At 35.9% G+C, this 21,201-nt stretch overlaps 1 long non-coding RNA gene across 2 annotated transcripts in view; it reads right to left on the reverse strand.

Moving 5' to 3' along the window:
- LOC114805326 (uncharacterized) overlaps window positions 1-21,201 on the reverse strand; it is a 141,905-nt gene that overhangs the window by 55,583 nt on the left and 65,121 nt on the right. For both annotated transcript variants that reach the window (XR_008470862.1, XR_008470861.1), the window contains one exon: window positions 567-596. This is a non-coding gene — a long non-coding RNA (uncharacterized LOC114805326). The remainder of the gene's footprint in view (window positions 1-566; window positions 597-21,201) is intronic.

Below are 21,201 nucleotides of genomic sequence, written 5' to 3' on the forward strand. Positions count from 1 at the left end.
TTTTCACAGTTTCTGATAAAGCTTAGTTCATAGTTAAGCTTTATTAGATTGTTGTAGCAGAGTTATTATTTACACCTTCATTTAGTTGACTCACAAAAAACGAAAGGCAATCCGAAAAGTAAACGATCACGCACTTTCACATACCGATTGATACCGAGAGTTTGCGTCAGCAGATTAACGAAAAAAAACCGAGAGGTGTTCGGTTCAATTTTTGCGAGCCGGACTACTTATGTTCGAAATTTCAAGTTATAAGATAGAGTATAATCCGCTAATGTGAAGTAAAATTCAATCAAGCACATAATTCCGTTATTTTTCAAAATTTTTGTAAAAAAAAATCATAAAATATAACTGAAAATATACCTGATTATGTCCAAAAAAACTTCGAAACATTCGATCGAGTACTTCCTTTTAAAAAAATCACGAAAATCGCCTAATTTTTCATGAGCTACACTGTTATAGCCCCTTAATAAAGACTGTTTAGGTTTACTCTGCGATGAAGGCTATTATTTAGACTTAGATTAGTTAAACATTGTCATCGCTTTCCACTTTAAGTTGTTTAGACTTACCCATTTACGGCAAAGTTTCCATGTTAGACCCTGAAAAATAAGAAGGAAAATAATTAAAAATTAAAGCTCTTGAATTTTGATAACAACATAAAATAAGTAATAGTAAATTTAGATTGATTTAAAGAAAAGATGTTGCATTAATTATATATACTTGAAAGATTTTCGTCATAGAGCACTCCATCTAAATAAGATGGTTTGTTCTGATCTTTCGCTTTTTTGTTGTCTTTCCCATCGTTCATTTCAACACTATCGCTCAATTATGAAGCAAAAACTTTAATAACAAGTTCACAGGCCAATTAGTTGAGACAATTAAGATGTTAATTGACTCATTAAGTTTGTTGTTCAAGTATAAACAATTTATGCAATTAATTTGTGACAGTTGTCTTAAGACTTTTAATTTTATTTGTGAATATTTCAACTGTATAGCGTTGCATATGAACTTTTACATTAATTTATTGTTAATTAAGTATTAATGAAGTAATTAGTGAATTGTTGCATTATGTGGTAAATTAAGAAATTGAGAGTCAATTACCATTTTTTTATCTGTGAATATTTTAACCCCACAGAGTTGTATAGGCACTTTTAGATTCATTCATTGTTAATTAAGTACTAATGATGTAATTAGTTAATCTTGGATTAAATGTTCAATTAATATGTGTGTCTTGATAAATAATAATCTACAATTTACTTCAAAAATAATTATAGGCTAATTTATTACATTTTCTACTTTTTCATTCATTGTTGAAAAAATAGTTGAGTACTTCGTACTGGTTCGGTGGATTTCAACCGATACTTCCTCATGCTTCTTAATCAGATACTCGTCGGCTCTTTGAACCATTTTTAATATATGGTTTTTCCTCTAAGTTGGTTTCTATCTACGCTTAGATCCTCTCTATTATATATGCTACTTTCATGAAATCCCCCCGCAGCTCTTTACCGATTTATTCTTTCTGAAAACAACAAAAGTCATTGATTCCTTTCACCTCATCGCCATATTAAATTGAGCTATTGAAACGTACTTAATTTGCATAATTATTTGTGATTGCCAAATACACCAGTCAAATACACCGGCAAGCAACCACAAAGCAAATTTATTGAACTGCGTCTATTTGGGACCCATGCAAACATACATATATACAAACATACAGATGATGAATGTAAGGCCGCATTGTGCAATTCCCCTCAATATAGCTAATGTCAATTAAAATGTATACACACACATACATTTGTATACATGTCTAGGGATGTAGCTGTAATAGCGGTAAATCCCTTACGAAATCTATTCAATAGCCTCATCAATAAATAACCGATTAAATGCAACAACAACAATAATAATTATACTTGCATGTGTCTGTGTGTGCGTTTGTACTTGTTGCACAAAACGCCCGATCATGAACACTAAACCGTTATTAACTTTCCACACACACCACGTTGATGCATTCAATAGACATAACGGTAGTGTGTTTTGAAGTTGCAGGGATTCCAATCCGACTCAATTGACATGAAGTAAGAACGCACAAGCGTCGGTTATGCCTCTATGTGTGTTCGTTTGTATTCGTGCGTGCTTATTATCCCTTCGTTACAATTGCACAGCGGCGGTGCATACAATATTTTTGCAATAGATTTTTCGCATACCATTGCCATTTATTGCTTGCTTGTCGACCGCAGGCGGCATGCTCTATGCGAGGGTTCTCACTTCGGTCGGCTCTCGGTATTAAAGGTAAGGGCTAAAGTGACTCTTTTGACGTCTCATTGCCTGAGCGCTTCATTCATTGCATTTTGTTTGCATTTGTTGTAGGGTGGTTTGTTTGCTGTTGTATTTATTTATATTTAATGCATTGAAACGTGATAATGACATACTAATTGATGTTATTGATTCGTTATTGAAAGGATAACAAACACACACACACAAAGTATAGCCAATAAAGTTGGTATTTACATGGCATTAGTGTTTATAAAGTGATTTCAGTTAGCAGTGAATTTGCAGTTTTGTTGTTTAGACATCAATTTGGTAGACTGCAAGAACTTGGGAAATGAAGTGGTCTAGAAGAATTAAGGAGTCGAAGTAACTAATTATAGAACTATTATAAAAATTCTAGCCTATATGTAGCCTAGTCGAGAAGTAAAGACGGGGACCCATTCAACTAATACCAAAATTGGGCGAATGGGGTTGGTGATGCGAAAACATAGCCTATCCCTCCTATAAGTCAACCTCACCTTCACGCAGTAAACGCTGTTCACAACGAACGAGGCTCTGACGACCGAGTAAAGGCGGTATAACCTTATCCCCTTCCAGGAGGAAACTCCCATCCCACTGCCCGCCTAAGGGCGAAACTAGCAGCTCCGGGACTAGGCTCGACTCATCTTAAACCCTCTGATTACCAAAACCAAGGGTTAAGTATTGCTGACACCCACATACAGCTCTAAGGTTAATGATGACCATCCTTGTTTAGTCGCGGAGTCTAAGGATTCTCATAATCATGTGATGCAGAGACAGTCCCAGAGCATATGTACCTTACATTATTGGGAATACTTAAAGGAACCAGGCTCTAGGCGACACGACTAATGAAGAATATGCAAATGAAGACAATTGTTGAAGAATATGAGATTTCCTTGGAAATGAGACAAGCACAAGACACAGATGGAAAGAGAAACTTATGGAGCAAACCAACTTCAGGTCCATGTTGTTCTTCTGAGCTCTACTTTAGTGCCGAGTGTATTTGTATACTGCATTCTTTACAATCCAACAGAATCGGACGTGAGTTTAATTCTTCAGAATATTCAGTCATTGATAAAGTGAAGCTTATATCAGTGAGAAATTGTGCAAAGAGACCTGAAAACCTCTTGTAAGACAATATAAAGTTACGTCATTCTGGCCTAAGGTGGAGATCCACTGAGCTTTTTGCTCTTGCTGGACATTACCCGATGGGGCTACTTGCCGTAAGTCTAAATGTGCTGACGGATGCAAGTTGCCAAAGTTGCATCGAAGAAAGGGAATTTGCGACATCGAACAAACTTCGGAGAACTAGTTGAACTGTCCCGATTACTAATTAATAACCTGTACAAATCCGTCAAAGGCTCAAAGCGCTTAGTCGTCCCATAAGTGTCTCGGTCAACCATTTTGAGAAGTTTGCGACATTACAAAGGGTGGATCTAGATGTTGCACAGGGATCAGCAATTTAACCTAACATAACCGATCTTGGTTACCAGTCTTTGGCGCTTTGAAGACTGCGCTATAGACGGTGCCCACGATGCTCGACTCTAAGTAACTGATGCGGACCCGAATTTTTACGCAACCAAGGATTGTCAAATCTGTAGTATCGCTTAAAATAATTTGGTACGCTACAAAAACAACAAGAATACTGACAGGCAAATATCAGCTTCGTATTAAAAAAGGCGCTTCTGCCTCAATTAAATAATTTTGTAATAGAATAAATTTAATTACCCAGAAATGGAAACCATTCTTCATCGAGTAGAAAATTAAAGCTAAATATTTTTTAAACCCAACTAATTCGCCACGCTCATGCCTACACCGAAATTAAATCGATATCAAATTTGCACCAAAAACACCAAAAGCTAAAGAGTCAAGAACTCTAAATAAGCCACCAATGGCCGGAGGCGCAAAGCCCGCGACCAACGGTAGCCGAAAACGTTTAATTTAACAAGCTGTCGGCAAGAAAGATACAATTAACAAACCGGCTACAATAAATATAAGAACAACAACAGCAACAAAAATTCTAAAAAAGTGAATAATGCAATCGATAAACCGGCTATATATAATTGTTTTTCAACACGAAAGCGATATGTAAGTGAGCACCTACATATGTGCTTGTGTGTGTGTGTTTATGGATAGTGTCTCTAGGTGAGTGTATGTGTTTGTGAGTGGGCTCCTGCATTGTGTTCTACGCGGCTTTTTGGCTATAGTCAGTGAGCGATACACGAGCAAATCTTAATTAAAGCGCGAAATCATAAAAAGGAAAGCTGAAAATTAACACCGAAAAAAAAAACGAACGAAAAGCATTTGGAAAGGGATATACATATACATATCTATATATATTTATGCTTTTTGGAGCAAGTCATATGTATATTTCGACTTGCTGCTCCAACAAACACTTGACAACAAGTTTTAAAATTTGTTGTTGTTGTTACTGTTTTGTTATTTTTATATTTTTTTGGTTTTGTTGTAATTTTTAGATATCTTTTTTGTGGTTGTTTTTATGTTTTTGTTGTTGTTGTATACTTTTGTTGTTGTTATTATTATTATTTTTCCTGCTGCTTGAAAGTTTCTAATTTTTATAGCTTTCAATTTAATAGTACACAGATAACTATAAGCACACACACACATACTCATACACACAGACGAGACGACCACATCCGTAGCGGAGAAATCAAAATTTTATGATCGAATATGAAAATCGTATTAATAAATATGGATGATAAACTCGTAAAAAGTTTAAGTGAAATGAAACAAAATGGACTGTGCGTAAGTTGGATTGCTTTGAACGCAGAACAAATCGAATGGTCTGTATGAATATACATATATGTATGAGTGTATGTGTGTTTGTTCTTATGTGGTTGACAGGCTACAAGGTGTTAGGGCGGTTAAACATAGGAAAACACTTGAACCAAATTAATGACAAACAAGTGTGGCTGAGCAATTCTTTAGCAACTGACATGAGAACACACAGCTCTACACACACATAAAGATAAATACACATAAGATATAGCTGTATTCATACTTCTATGCAGTCACTTGCCGCTCGCACTAAATCTATTTTGGTTTATTGAACTTTTTTTTACTTGTAGCACAGTGTGTAGCACAAGTGTATTTTGTTCGCTTTGACGTGCAAATATGTTTGCGGTTTGTCGCGGTTTTTCAATAATTTTTTCTTTGGCATCGATTGATAGCCCACTTACTCACACTTAAGTTTAGGTGTGTGTGTGTATCGACAATTATTTAATTATAATTTTTTATGATTTCTGCATTTTTCGCTAATCTCGCTTGACGCACGCGTAGTCGCTAATAAATTTAGCTGCTGTTTTCGAAATTACTAATGACAAGTGAGATGCGAAAAGTGTCGATACCGCAGAGGGTGTTAAATAATATATTTGTTTGATTCTCAGGAATGAGCTAAGAGTATTTTTCGATTTTTTACAAATTCAATCTTGTATATTTAACTACAACTTATTTCGCCAATTAGTTCTGGAGCACAATAATATTCGAGGAAGTCTACGAAAAACTATCCAATTGCCGAATTATCTTTGCCCATCACTATTTTTTGTAAACTATGTTTTTAGTGTGATTCATTATGCCTTCTTAATTGAACCCAAGTAGATATTCTGTTACATTTTGCTTCAAGATGAATGATATTAACGTTGGAATGATGAAAATCCAACAACCAGTCCAACTTAATCATGGAAACACTAGAGAACAAAACATTTTATAAGATCACTGAGGATTATAACAAAGATAATAAGCTGACAAGAGAACAACAATGATTTTGCAGATGATAAATGATTCTAAAACAATGCAGATGCAGATGATAAATGATTCTCCACAATGGTATATAAGGTTTGGTAAAACTACAATAAACATCGAATATTAACAGCATACTAAAGGTGTTATTTTTTTTTTACTCGTACTGGATCTGAGGTTAACATATAATTTCCTTGGATAGTCATGGAATCTAAGAATTCTCAGGAGTACTAATGCCCGGTTTCACAGTCAGTGCTTAAGTTGTGCTTAAGATAAAACAGAAATATTGCGATTTACAGTTCATACTTAAGTACTGAAAATGGGAGACTTAAGTAGTGCTAAGGTAACAGCTGATTTTTGTTTTGAATATTGACTTATTTGCCAAAAAAATAAAATAAAAATTATTTGCTGAAAAATTTTTTGGAATTTCTTGCATTCAATGACGGTTATATGCTTTTCTGCGAGTTGCAATAGGTGCCTCCACTCGCTTGCGGTGAAATTCGGTGTCCTTTTATTGTTTCCATCCATTTCCCAGATTCTAAATTTATTCGTCGCAAAGTTATTTTTCATCAACAATAATTTCAATTTGTCAGATGGTATTTGTAAACAAATTTTTCATTGTGCTGCCATATATCATAATAGAATTTTATAGAAAATAAGCATCGACTGTGAAACGCAAATGACTACTCAGTCAACAACAATGCTTAGCTAAGATTTTATTTGGGCACAACTTAAGTACGAACTGTGAAACCGGGCATAAAAGTCCGGAACTTGGGTTGAAATATTATAGAAATATGAAATATATTCCTTTGATAGTAATGGAATCTGAGAACTCTCAGGAACATTAAAAGCCGTGCCTTTAAGCAATCCAGAGCAATAAAATTGAGAGTCCTTTTTGAGAACATTTAAACCCAATAGATTTAGATGTGTCTTTTTAATGTTATATTGTCAACATCTTCTCAATTCAACCAGATCCAACAGAAATGCCACTTACAGATATTGTCTAGTATAATATTTAAGAACATTGGATAACTCTAGATGTATAAGATTGTTCGAAAAGAAGAATTATCTGCAGATAATTATATTTTGGTTAGTTTTAAAAACCTCAATATAACAGCGAATCCGAAATTCACGGAGTTTCTGTATAGTTAATTGCTTAATGACGTTGTAGACCTAACAGTTTTTGAGATTGTCATTGACCATCTAAATGAAAAGTAAAGTTCTTTCTCGAATAAAAACCAAAACCTATAAGTTCCTCATCATTCCCGTCCTATTTTATGGTGCAGAAGTGTGGACGATGTCGACATACGATGAGACGTCACTAGGAGTTTTCGAGAGAAAGGTTTTGCGGAAGGATTACGGTCCTTTAAACATTAGTAACGGCGAATATGCATGTAAGAGCTAATAAAAATATAGCGGCTGCGCTGTCTAGGACTAGGTGGAGAAGAACCTGGCTGCATTTGAGATTTCCAATTGACGCCAAACAGGGAGAAGGCAGAATGAGTGGCACGCTGTTGTAAACTCGGCTATAACCGCATAAGTGGTGGCTATACCATTTAAAAATAAGATATGAATGATTTTTATTTTAATGACTTTAACAAAATAGCATTATTTCTATCAAATTCTATCATAACTTTGCATTTGAAACCAAGTTTCTACATTATCTCCTAGTATTTTATGGATAATGATTGTGTAATTTGGCATATTTTCCTTAACAGTATTATATATGGGATCTCGAAAGTTTGTACTTTTATACTTCTTGAGTTTTTTTTCACATTTAGTCTGGGTACCAGTTCTAAAAACCTATTGCTCCAGCTCTTCCTAGTGCTACTGTGATTAGAGCTTCGTGTGGAGGTGTAAAAATATACAACTTTTTCGAATAACAACAAGAACATAACAAGTTTTCGAAACACCACAAAACACTCCAAAAAATCAACAGTTAGCGATTACGATCTACCTTGAAATCAATTAAACTGAAGGAACTAGAAATATTCCTTTATAACTAAGAAGGCACTAATCCTAAGAATAGGTTTAATTAAATTTTGGATTCATATCTATTTTAGTCATACATCTGCAAAATTTATGAGAAAAAGTTCCAAAACTAGCATACACTTGCAATCCCACTGTACACAAATACAACAAATACTTTATACAATAATAAAAATATATGAACCTTCCTTCACAAGCATTTACTCACAATCTCCAAAATTGGAGGGCGAACCCAAGATAAAAATTTACAGGCGTCAACGCTGAAATTTGCATGAAAAAGGCCATGTACACTGTCATACCAATGCAGTTAAAATGCGGCTAATTACGTGCGACCCTTTTCGATGCGATTCACGCGATTACAAAAAGAAAAAACAACACAATACACACACAGGAGCACATAAAAACACTTTTTATAGAGATATGTGTATGAAACCTGCTTTATCAAAGTGACCCTCAACACATTAAGAAAAAGGATCAAAGCGGCCACATGCAACGGCAGCGGGGCACAAAGGTCAGCTGCTGCTCGATGCTCATTAAGAGCGCAATTAAATGCAAGAGAATTTCCACTGAAAATGAAAAATACGAAAATGTGTAAATTAAAATGCGCTTACACATACATAACCTACAACTAATGTGGCAGAGGAAAGGACTGAAAAAAAGTGGAATAGAGTTAGAATTAAGTACGCAGGACATCAGCTGGCCGCACATACTCACACACACTCGCACGAGTAAATTATAAAATGATTACGCGCCGAAGTTGATGGTGAGATGGAGTCGAACTATTCGACTAAAGGCACTTAGCACGCCGAAAAATTTTAATTAAAGACCGCTTTCGGACATTTGAGCTATAGCGCGCTATTAATCACACGCGGCAAATACACGCCGCCTCGCTGCTTTGCATTAAATTAATGTCTGTTTGTATAAAGTAAAGTAAAAAAATTGTTGTTGGAACAACCCCGTTTAATAGCGTGCCATATGTAGGCAGGGTGTTGAACAACTTTTAATGCTATTTTGAAATATTTACCTTTTGGCTTAAAGACTCTCTAACGAGTGTCTGCTGGCGAGCGATTTGAGTGGTTGTGGGCTTATGTGCTTCTATACTAACAGTAGTTGTATGCACTTCTAGTTAAGGACAACATTAAAGGCTGGCGTATCATCGGCATTACCGCAAATAATGCAACGGTAAACAAAATGCCAAATGACATTTGTAAATAGCGCGAATGATGAGAGCAAACTTGGAGATATACAGTATGGTAGAGTGCTAAGATAGCTTTTGTATGTATTTAAATCTCCCTATAAAGGGTGTGTAATTTTGGTTGATATTGTTTTTAAATTTTGCCAGGAAAACTTTGAATTTTATGCAGCCAATGCAACACTGTTGGTGTTAATAGAATTAGTTTAGCTTTCTTTAGATTTTTTTAATATAATCAATATTTCTATCAACGAACCTTCAAGTTTTTATCTCTCACTTAGCTCAGGTTTTCAATAATATTTCATATTTTTTCTAAGGGACAGTGATCTTACTTAAAACAATGAAAAGGCAGAGCGTTTGTCATTGATTTTTCATAGCGTTCAATACTTTCCATTTGGGGGTCCCACAGTACGCGAAGTTCAAGGAGATATCGTTAGTGAGGCCGCATAATCAAAAATTTGCGCCAAGCGCTGGCATCATAAGATAAGGACACTTCATCTACGGGACGGCATTCCTTCTGGTATCGCTAAGGATCTTAACTGGTCATTGCGTGGCCTGCTGGCCTACTGAACTAACCTATACTTTCCATTATCTGTGAGAAAGAGCGATACAAATTTTAATGTCGAAATCATTTTATCAAATTATTGTGTACGTTCCTTGAACTACAGATATCAGTTCCAGCCTCAACTGTGCTCAGCCTGAACTCAACTATAATAGAAGACAACTCTTGCTCATTAAAACCTGGGCCTCTAAACATCATATATACTATGACCAGTTTATAAGTCGCATAAACTCATCGAAACAGTATTCGCGTATAATTTTTTCGTAATTTCATTTCTCGAAATCCATTCCTTCCTCTTAGTTGACAGTATTTCAAGTGCTTATCATTTAGGAGTTTTTCAGGTTGGATAATTCTGTTCTAAGTAAATTAGAAAGCTTTTTATTGGGATCTAAGTAAATTAGAAATCTATTAATAGTAGCATTTCCTTTTAAGTTCTTAAGTACGGATTATAGTTCCCCCAAATTCTTTCCTACATTTAAGTCACTAAGCTTTATAGAAATCATTTCCTTTCCTTTCCAAAATTACTTTTCCGAGGTTGAGGTTGAAGGATGTGCTCTCGCAGAGCTAATCTTTGAAAGTTCCTTCCTCAGACATAGTACTACTCTCAGATACATTTAGACCGATGGATTTTGTAGAAGAGTCCAAAACTCAGTTTTTTATTTCATATTGTTCATAAAATTTTTTTTACAGGTCTTTGATATACATTTATGATACAAGAGGACATCTTGGGATGATGTGTACAGCCCTGTCGTTCTGCTGTAAACTTTGATTGACAAATTCTGTTAAGAAATTTTTTGAGAGCTAGGCAGACTAGACTGGAACTAAACTTATTGTTGTTGCAACAGAATTGATTATAGTAGCAATTATTATTTTTGAGATATTTTTTGTTCTCAGTCGAGAGAGCCAAGAAATTGGACAGATATACTTTAGTGTTTTTTCAAATTATATATAGAGAAGAGTCAATAAGACTGTCGTTTTTGTTTTAGTGACATAAATATCCTTCAATATTGTTGGTATATGCTTACAGCCCTTGGCATAATATAAGTTCGCGCTAATTCCAGCGATAAGACTAGAGTGTTTTGTTGATCTTAGTGCTTGCTAACCACTTTTGTTAATAGCGCTCAGACTTTCTACGAGTTTAAGATTTCGGCACATTGCCTTAGACGTACTGCTTTGGTAATCTATCATTAAATCAGTCTTATAACATAACCCTTCCACATCTTACACCCTTTAACTTACATGCGCCACCGCATCTGTCAACATATACGCGCAGCAGCAGAAAAAATGCGCGCTAACTCGCACACACACCAATTGTTGTTGCAATCAGCGGCGTTCGCTTTACAATTTTCAATTTACATTTGAATGTGCGTAACACAGCGCCGCCGACTTGCAACCCAAACCATTTGACAGCATTCAGCATTTTCCATTACGATTTTCACATTTCATTTTTCAAACGCACAGCTGTTTGCAGAGACACTTTTTATTTCAACTTTTATTGCTGCCTTCACTCGGTTTTATTGTTCGACGCAGCGCTTTGCATACGCTGCTACTTGCCGGCCGCCGCTGAGGCTGATCATCTTAACAAGATGCGCGCATATCATTTGCGCTTTCCAAATGTGCCACCAAATGTCCCGCGCGCCGACAAGACAAACAAAAAAATGTGGTTTTTCCACTTTTTCAATTTTCCTATTATAATCAGTGAGTTTTTTTTTGTTGTTGTGCCTGTTGTTGTTATTCGACAAACGCGCATATCTTCGCAGCGGAATCTGTGATTACAGCGCGCGCTACCACCAAACTGTCACGCCAGCCAAGCGGTGGCGTCGCCACTGATTTGCTTACGCCGCTTTTTGGGTTTTTGGTTCTCATGGCGCACCTTTCGACGCGCCACACCACACCACACCGTTTCAACAACAAACCAAACAAGTAAACATGCAACAAAAGGGTTGGCATTTCAAATGTGCGCCTTTATTACTTACTACTTACTGCTTATTGCTATCATTGCTGGCATATCGCTGCTGTTATTATTGTTGTTGTTAGCTATTATTGTACGGCAAAGCAGTGCGCGCAGCAACAGCTGAAGAGCGGAAAGTCAATGGCTGTTGTGTGCGCTTCAAAGGACACGTCAGCCGCGTAAGTCTGGCAGTTGGCAGTTGTAGCATTTAAATTTTGAGTGGTTGAGAATTATTTTCAATTTTTTTTTTTCAAATTGAAGAAATAAAAAAAATATTTTTTTATGGATTATTATATTTTTACGTTATTTCTCAGCGCCACAAATGGGCGCATTCGTATGCTAAGTAGTGTGTTTGATAATTTCCGCGCGTACCTTTATCAAAATGTGTATGACTTACCCTTTGTTGGCGAGTGTAAAGAAACGCGCCAGCGAAAGGGTGAGAAAGGTTTCGAAAGCAAGTGGGAAAATTGTTGAAAGACGTTGCTAGTAAACGCGCCAGCATTTAACAGCATCTTTAGTACAGCTTTAATGCGACAAACGAAAAAAAAATCGTATGTAAAACGCGCGTAAACCTCATTGAGGCCAGCGTTACCGCGCGCATTGAAATTTCTTGCTGCAAATTCCTGCAACGCGCTTTGAAATTTTCTACTTTTATACACAAAAAGAAATTCAAAATTCAAATTAAAGCGCTTTCTGCTTTCACTAATTCGCATGTTTCGCATGGCGCGCGGCATTTATACACGACACAAGCGACGCGCGGTTTAGAAAATGAGAGCGCGCGCGGCGGCGTTCGATGTATGGCGAGCGCCAGCAAGTACAGTAGCAATAGAAAAAAAGAAAACTGTGGCCCTACGTCCGTGTTTAGCATTAATCAGTGCACATTATGTGCGACTTTTGCAATTAATAAAGATTAAAGAGCGCTGCCAGTGCCAGCACAAACGCGCAGAAACACACCGCACGCCACTCCGCGCCACAAGTGGAGCGCGCGTCGCCCAACATTTGATGAATCTACGATGGCGCAGCATAAATGCAAATGAACCAGTTGTTGTTTTGCCGCAAGTTGGCACAACTAACATTGGCGGCATGTGACATGTGGCGTTCCACATTGCTGTTATTGCTGTTGTTGTTGTTGTTGTGTGTGTGTTGCAAACTATGCGTGGCGCGGCATGTTATTTGCGGTGTGGCACAGCGGTTGGCCCAACATTGCCCCTGCAGACATAACTAAATACCACAGCACTCTCACTCTAAATAAATAAATAAATGCTTATGCGTGTAGATAAGCCCAATACAAACACACACACACATTTATTTAGTTTAGCTCCAACTGAGCAATGAATTGAATTTTATGCGGCCATTGTTGATGCGGCTTGCGTGCGTTCGCATCGATTTGGCACAGCCCGCACAAATTATAGTGCCAAACAGCAGCAGCAACAACACCAACTACTGTTGTGTGAAACAAAATGAGAAATAAAAATTAAATTAAATGAAACTGTCATTGTGTCGTTGTTGTTGTTGTGTTGTGCGCGCTTCCAATAATATGTAAATAAATGCGTTGAAAATGCCGTTGCGTCATTTGGGGATTAAGTTGAACGCTGCATCAGCGCATTCTCATCTGCATAAATATTCTGTTGGCGGCCAAGCGACGCCCAACCAGCGCATGAGTGTTGAAAAAAAACGCATTGTTAAAGTCACATAATGCCATTGTTTTGGGTTAACATGGTCTTAATCACATGAGACAAATTCGAAAAATTCCTATACTAACTAACTACATGTGTGTGTGCATATGGACGCAAGTGTGGCGCAAAAGACACTGGGCGGCATATGCATGAACCCACAAATTTATTAAAAGCTATTATATTTTTAGAAAAAGTTATGCAAATATATCTAAATATTTTTTTAGTTAGAAAACGTTGAAACAAACATATACCAAATTTTTATAAAAAACAAGTGGGAACACCATAAAATAAATTTTTGTAAAAATTGTTTCTTTCTACGTATTTTATAACAATAGAGAACTTTATTAAATTTTTGATATGAAAAATTAAATGAAACAGGTGGCAACCCTGTTTTAATTTTTGCTAAAAATTTATTAATTGTGAATAAAAATAATTTTTAAGTAGTTTAACTAATACGAAATTAGCAAATTTTTCATTATTCTAAATTCAAGACCAGGTGGCAACTCCAAAAAAAAATATTTTTTATGTGGAGTTTGAATATATTTGCTTATTCGGACAAATTATTCACTTATGATTTCATTTAAAAATTATGAACTACAGAAAGCCCAAGGTTATCACGGTTCAATATTTGATCAATATTCTTAAAATGTTATCAGAATAATAAGCTTTAAGCTTCTTGGTAATGTAAAATCGGAAATTTGGAACTATAAGGGAAGCTGCAAGGCTCCAGTTAAGAAAACAGATCTTTAACCACATTCGAAATATTGCCGAATCTTGAAGAATATTACAAAACATAGAACATTTCCTTTTGAAAATTTTAACAAATTTTTAAGAATTATCTTGCATCAAAACTCCCAACTAAAAAGCTACATGTCATTAACTCTCTTTGACTTCGTGTGGTGTTCTTATTCCAAGATCGCACAGTGTATCCTCTGTTTATTTGCATCTCAGTGCCTGTCATTGTTTACAGTGTTTCGTAGGCACAGGTGCGTTCACAGCTGACCGAGATGGTCGAATGGACTTTGGAAATCGATTTTGCCATCAGGGGCCAAAGCTGGAACTTGATTCAGTGCCATCTGTTCGCTATTATAATTATTTGATGTGTCTGTTCAATGAACTTTGTTAACCTCTAGCGGTGAAATGATATGCAGGAAGCATATAAATTAGTATGCAGAGGACGGTTAAAGAAACATTTAACAAATGGCTTGTGAAATTTGAAGATTAGAAAAGATTTTTGTGGGTACTTTAGATTTTTATATCTATACGTAGAGGATTCTACAATAAGTATAGTGTCATCTTTGGTTTAATTATTTACAACTTTGTTAATAAAGCAATATATTTTAGAATGATCTCACGTGGTATATGTTCGAAAGATGTTTCCATTTTTTACATAACCTAAGGTACCGTATTTGAAAGTATTTTAGTTCCGTTTTGATGGGTGTTCAAGCAGTACTGTTTCAAGTGTTACAACGCAGCCAAGGTGCTTTAAATATGACATTAAAGATCGCGTTGTGTATAAACTCGAGTTTATTGCGCATGTTGGTGTTTATTGTAAAACTCTACTCATAAACACCGAGTTTACATGTGAAAAATTTAACTTAACTCAAGTTAAATACGATAAAAAAACGAGTTTTAGCTTGAAAACGTTATTTTCGCTTGAGTTAAACACCATAAACACTGAGTTTATAAAAACAAGTTTCCCTTAACTCGAGTTTAACAACAACAATTTTTAATTAAATTAACAATAATCTAATTAAATTAAGAGTTTCTTAAACACTTACTTTAAAAATCAATGTAAATGTAAACTCATGCCTTAAACTCGAGTTTATGAATAACTGTTTTTTTTTCTAGAAAAGTTTGAAAATTTTTTAGAATATTGTCTGAAGACGGATCGGTCGATTCAAATGTGTTTCGAAGAACTACTTCGAGTAACTGAATTTTCAACCGAATCTGGTTTACAATTTCGGTATGAAAACGTTCGTGATTAGTTTGCTTCGGAATCAGTTGCATATAATATTGCATTTATATATAAAAATACTATACATATATATGTATATACAGGAGGATGAAGTCATATGTAAAAGTTCACGTAAGTGAGGAAAGTTTCTATCACTAACTTGAGAGTGGCCAGAAACGATTCTTTTGCATGTGGCTCAAGCAGCTTCCGACTTCCGGTCTTAGACCAAGTATTCTCTGAGTAGCCAACAGACATCCGTTTGGAGGCGAGCTAAAGTGAGAAGGCGAGTCCCGCGCAGGGTTTGGGACCCACCACATAAAAGCGTATGACGATCACTGCAAACGTATTAAGGAACATGATTTAAGGGCATGCACCTGGAATGTCCGGACCTTTAATAGGGAAGATGTCTCTGTCCAGCTGGTTGATGTCCTCGTAAGAGTAAAGGCTGACATCACCGCCATCCAAGAAATGCGATATGGATATACATATATCGAATGTGAGGATCAAAGTGATTGTAACAAATTTTTTTGCCGAAAATATAGGTAGGTCTCTCTTATTTTTACGAAATTCTGAGGGAATATGGTTCTTCTAATAATATAGCACTTTTCGACCGTGCCAAAAATTAGTGAAATAGGCTCATAACTTCTTCTAGCTCCCACATATCTAATATTGGGGTTTTCAAACTTTCAATGGACTTTATACCATTTGCCGAATGTGTGGGTCAAATTGTGTGTTATAAATAAATAAAGTGCCAGAGGGGCTAATATTCGGTTACACGCGAACTTAGCCCTTCCTTACTTATTTCAGTTTTGTGAGCTTTTTGGCTTCATAATTTTTGTAAAATATTTTCGAAACTCTAACTCTGCGTGATTTTTCATTACGCTTCATATGCAACTGACACATGTATTTATTCATAAATAAAACATTTGCATTTTAATCACCATTACATAACCTCAATACCATAAAACAACGAAACAATTCCGCACAAAAGTTATGCATCAAGTTGAAAAAAATAAAGAATTGCAAAGTAAATATCAAATTGGGTCGACGCAAATGCACTTTGACTTGCAGCGATAAACGATGATGTAAGCGTGACAAAGCGCCGCAAGCGCAGAATTTGATATACATACATACATATATGTGTGAGAGGAGTGGAAATGCGCCCAACCACCCACACAGAGACACACACACGCGCTCGCCTAAAACTGCTGCACGCGCACAGCGTGAGCTTATTTTTCGCAATGAGCGTGCAACATGCCACCAAAAATGCAACACTGCGCCAATTCGCATGGTGGAATTTCAAATATTTATTTCATCATACATATGTACATATAAAATACATATATATACATATATATTATTTTTGTACATATATATAATTTATGCATGTTATTTATGTTGCTAGCATAAATATGGCAGCTATGTAAAATATATACATGTATATTCCTCTGTGTGAGCTATATTTGCGGGTGTAGCACACAAACACAGACACACTCACTCGCTAAGGGAGCAGCATAAACAATGAGTGCTCATAAATTGCTAGCAACCAACATACAACATTGACAAATAACATCAACAACAATTTTTCTACAACAACAATGTTAGTGATAGTGATAGCATAGCACACATCACTGGGACTACACTACTGACTGCTGACACTGACAGCACTGAGAAATGGCTGGCTTCATACTTAATTGCAGTGGCAATTAATATGAAATATTTAAAATGATGATGACCTCATGCAGCAACAACAACAACAACAACAGCGCTAGCATTTATATATAATACAAAAGAGCAAACAACAAATAATGCATAATGCACTGCCCTCGGGGGCTTGTCGACATTTAGAAGTAATATTAAGCACAACTAGTAGCCACGTGGCGCACACTGACACAGAAACATATACAAATTATTTCAACTTTGTTCCTCACACACACACTGTAGCGCGCTTTCATTTAAATATCCACACACACACATACATATAACTGTCAATTATGCATTTAAGTATAGTTAAGTAATTGTTTTTGCGCTCTTGTTCATAATTTTATTAACACCAGCAACTTTATTTAGTATTTGTACCAACTGTGGCAGCCTTCACGCCAATGGCGCAGCCTTCTCCACTCACAAGCGCTGGCAGACTTTTGTGAGTGTTGTTAAGTGGAGTGGCTCCATTTAAACGGCTGCCAGTGTGGCGGTCAAGCAGATTGCTCTATATTAGTACAAATTTATTTGCATACTATGTGGCACAGTGTGAATGAAGTGACCCAGTAGGAAATTTTTTAATAATGTTTTCCCCAAAATTTTAAAATATTAGTAGAAGTTTGCAATTTTTTTTTTTTCATAAATTTCTTTATTTATTGAATCTGCTCTTTGGAGCCTAACAATAAGTTATAAAATCTTAATTCTAATTAAAACTAGACAAGCTCAACCAATTGATTGAGTTGTTTTGGTGAAACGTTTGCAATGAAGAACAGCTTGGACCTAGAGAAACACAAATTTAAAATTAATCAAGTAAGGAAAGCGAACTTCGAGTGCAACCGAAAAATTTAATTTAATTTGCAGTTTATTGATATAGTTTTATTATTTTCCACAAGTAAAGCCACAGATGATACAGTATCGATTACGTGTACATTATAAAATGAAGGAATCTTATGAGTTTCAAAATTGTTTTATATGAGAAGTAGGCGTGGTTGTTAACTGATTTCGCCCATCCGATTTCATCCATGTTATCAGGGTGTCAAGAAAATATTGTATACCGAATTTCATTAAAATCAGCCGAGTAGTTCATGAGATATGATTTTTGACACATAAGTGGGCGAAGCCACGTCTAGTATTCATTTGTTAAAAAAGTCTGAATGCAGCTTCCTTCTGCTATTTCTTTTGTAAAATTAAGTGTTTCTGATGTTTTTCGTTAGTGATTTTCAACATAATCTTTGTATGGGAGGTGGACGTGGTTATTATCCGATTTCAACATGGTGTGTGAAGGAGTACGTAAGGAAAACGACTACAGAAAATTTGGTTTATATAGCTTTATTGGTTTGCGAGATATATACAAAAAACCTATTTGGTTGCGGGGTCTCTCCCATTTTTCAAAAAGGTTACATCTAAATATGCCCCTCCCTAGAGTAATCCTCTGTACCATATTACTTTCATAATTTTATTTATAGAATTTCGCATTTTGTGGGCGTGGCAATGATCCGATTTTTAATAGTAACCTTCTCACGGTCCCAAGGAACCAAGTTTCGTCAAGATATCTTAATTTTTACTCAAGTTATACGACTGACAGACATTTTAGCTCGTCTCGTCATCCTGATTATTATATATATATGTGAACAAAACTATTATACTATCTCAGCGATTTTGTTTCGAGGGTATACAAATTAATGAAAATGTGAATCGATAATCGATATTTTTCGATAAATATTATTAAGCAATCATTTTTTATAAATTCTATTTTTAAAAGTTTTAATGCGTTTTTCTTATAATTTCAGTTCTTCCTTCAACTTAGGTAAGTTCGATAAATTTCTAATATCAAATATTATATACACCTCAGTAATATCAGAAGAAGAATTTGTGAATGCAGAAAGTAGATTTGAAAATATTTTTATTGATGACTTGCGATAGTTAACTCATAATTATATTTAAACCTTATTAATATACTTTATCAGAAATCGACATATCGGTATTTTTCGATAATTTTCAAAATTTCTATACTTTAATTTTGATTTGATAATATTTGTATCGATAACTTCCGATCGTTAACTTAAAAGTTATTTATTTTAGAAATCAACATATCGATATTTTTCGATCATTTTCAAAATTGCTGTAGTTTCATTTTAAACACAATTATTTATGCTGGTTATGAAATATAAAAAAAATTCCCGATAGGGTCATTGCCGCCCGACTTATTACAAAATAGCGTCCAACTGACGCCTGTTGTTGACTGTGAACTGCGTATGCCTTATGGGGGTTGTGCCGCTGGCATCATTAAGTAAATTAAGTAAATAAACATATGTGCTATGATAATTAATTGGCACTTCACAAGTGTCATCATTATTGTTAGCCGGCGCCCGGTCACATACATAGTTTGCGCGCTCATTTCGCTTATTCGGTGGTGGGGTTGTGGCGAGTGAGTGCGCATTTTGCGCTAAGCGACTCTTTAAGGGCAACAACTATATAGTTGTGGATAGTTTGGAAGATATAAACATCTGTTTGTTGAGGAATTTATATTCAAAGATTTAGTTTATTAGTTGGTATTTTTTTGATGGGCATATAAATATATTAATTAAGGTTTCTTTGAACTGGAATTAAAGTGGATAAACTCAGGATGATAATTTTCTGGAAGAAATTACTCAAAATCCAGTTTTAAGTTAAGACCCTTAAGGTGCTTATTAGAGGATTAAAATATTTCAAAACAGAGCATTTGAAAATAATTAAAAAAAAATGGTTTTAGTTCTTGACCAATTATCTAATTTTTATGTTTTGAAGCCAGGGTCGAAATGACCGAGAAGGTCAAGCTCCCTTACAATGAAAATTTTCGGTATGTGTAATGAAAATAGATATGATTTCAATGAATTCTGATAACCCTTGTCATATATGCATAAAGAGTTTTCAAGAGCTTCTTCGAAGAACGGGTAAAATGACCCAGGAAGCGCTCATTAGAATGTTAAATGCTATAAAAACTTGAAAATGGTCAAAATTTTTCGACGTGTAATTGAACACAGCTCAAAAGACTTCCATTTATCTACTTTTGCCTTCTCTTAATAAGCCTGAATTAAACACATACTTTAATTCCCCAACTCTCCACAACACTACGCGCCACTTAAAAAACCAAACACACCACTAATTGCATATAAATTAAGTAAATGTTCATTTGATGTTCACACATGCCACAACGCTACATGTTAATATGCAAAAACAACAACAACAAAAAAATCGAATTAAAATTTCAGCTGCAAAAAGCGCGTGAGAAATCACTCATTTAGCACCTTTTAAACGAACGTTTGGCAAAAACCTAACCTCTTACGCGATCTTACGATCTGGCGATCTTTTCGCCGTCATTAATTACAATATACGCGCCACCATACACCGAACGCGCTGCAGCGCGCTATCGCCACTTGTTTACATACACTTTGTGTTATTTAATTTCGGTTTGCTTATGTTTTTTTGGAGAACGCGTGCAATATTTCAACGCCTTCATTTGCATGCGTTTATTTCTTAATAATTCGACTCCTTAGCGCAACGCAGCGGTAGTACGTGCCGCATATGGCAAGTGGCGAGCGGCAAGTGGAAGATCGCATTCACCGCAAGGCTGCAATTTTATCGGCGCGGCCATTTGCCACCGGTACGTGCGCGCACACACATACGTATAAGAACATTTAATCCGCAACCGAATTTCTGGTTGGACAGCGCGCACACTTGATTATGGGTTCTCGATCGAGCACTAAACATTTGCAAATTTCGTTGATAAGCTGGTGAAGAAGGCAAGCGCTTGCGCTCGAATAAAGCGCACCAGCAATAAAAACAACAATATCAGTAAGAACAACAGCAAGGACAGCAGCAGTCGACCGCAAGGCGAAAAAGAATTTAAGTTTGCATTTAATTTGCACGTTGATGCGCGGCATGCAACAATGTCTGATGGCGCGGCAACAGCTGCCGCTCAACGAGACAAGGTTAAGCGCATACATATGTATATATATGTGCGCTTGGATGTCTGTGTTGTTGTGCGCGCCAAAGCGTCGAATGCTTAACGACAATTTGGAATTTCGGCGAAATTAAATGCGCACGCGCATGTCTGCGCTCGAAACGCTCACTTGCCGCGCCATTGCGAAT

Source organism: Zeugodacus cucurbitae, chromosome 4 (genome assembly GCF_028554725.1).
Source record: "Zeugodacus cucurbitae isolate PBARC_wt_2022May chromosome 4, idZeuCucr1.2, whole genome shotgun sequence".
Classification (NCBI taxonomy): domain Eukaryota; kingdom Metazoa; phylum Arthropoda; class Insecta; order Diptera; family Tephritidae; genus Zeugodacus; species Zeugodacus cucurbitae.